Source organism: Propithecus coquereli, unplaced genomic scaffold, assembly GCF_000956105.1.
Source record: "Propithecus coquereli isolate 6110/MARCELLA unplaced genomic scaffold, Pcoq_1.0 Scaffold717, whole genome shotgun sequence".
In the NCBI taxonomy this organism is placed as follows: Eukaryota; Metazoa; Chordata; class Mammalia; order Primates; family Indriidae; genus Propithecus; species Propithecus coquereli.
This window is the reverse complement of record NW_012153252.1, coordinates 481,483-482,830: the sequence shown is the minus strand read 5'-3', so window position 1 is coordinate 482,830 and position 1,348 is coordinate 481,483.

Here is a 1,348-nt window from a genome sequence, read left to right as displayed (position 1 = left end):
TGTTAGAAATAGTTCAAGAAATTGGAAGGATTTTAAAAAACGTATGTGAGTTTCTCCTAGGCTTAAATGAGCTGATCATGACGTTTTTACAGCCCACGTGCAGTATAAATGCACCAGTCTCCATCTCAATTACAGAAGATCTTTTTCTAACAATGTGGCCTGATAAACCTTTAACGAATAAACTACTCCTGGGTAGTAAAGCACTTTGAAAGGAGCGTTACTAATTGTTTTAGGTACAAAAATATGATAAGAGTATTATAGCAAAACTGCTGATAAAGTATAGTAAAGAATACCTCACAAACTGAAAGTACTCTTACTAAGTTGAATAAATTTTAAAGGGAAAAGGTATAATGTTTATATTACACTGTTTGAACTTGAGACCATTTCAGATCATTTTGGAAGTAATTTAATTCATTGGAGTATTTGTAATGTGTATTTCTGAAAATTCTAGTCTTAATTATCAGAGAAGTATATCTGAAGAGTTTAGACTACTTTAGGAATATATTAATTGGGAAAGAATATACGTAGTGATACAGTTTCAGCTGGCATGGCTATGTTTGTCATTTCTACAAGAGTCAGATGAGGTCATCTGCCTGCTGTGTTGTAAGGTGAATGTAAATTCATATGACCATATGTAATGAAGATGAAGAAAGATTCTCATTTATTTTTATTTAAGCCAACACAGCTCAGAGTCCTTATAAGAAACTCAAAGAAGCATTATCATCAGTGGAAGCTTTTGAAAAACACTACTTAGTAAGTATCACAGTTGTACTTGTCTGTCCACAGAGCGAACCGGTTTCTGAAAGACTTTGTCCTGCTACATGGCCTTTTGGATTGAGAAGGAGCTGGTGTTTGGGACCTTCTCCTTGTTGGCCTTTATGGTTTCTTTGGTGCCCTAGGGAGTGGTGGACAAAACAGGGAATAATTATTGTTCATCAAATGTTTATTAGTACCCATAGTACTAATAATTAGGCATGAAAGCATCTTTGAATACTTAAAATTTTGCTCAAATTGGGTTTGCTCATTCAGTAGAATAGAAATTGTAAGAGAGGGTAATGAATCCTTTTCTTTATAAAAAGGAATAATTTGGACATGGGCAGAGCCTGATTTTGAAAGATTTAAATTAGACTTCAGAAAGCAGCGTAAGTAGAAGTTCAGTGGGATCACCCATGTTCCTGGGCCACAGTGAACTCCAGAGCATTAGAGAGTAGCCTCCAGTGGTTTGTCCCTATACACAAACAGGTGAGAAAAGTATCAAAAAATGTTACCCACATATGGAAAGTACTTTGAAAAGTTAAACACTGTATTTTGGATGAATTTGTGGGTATTTCTTTTATTATTATGCTTC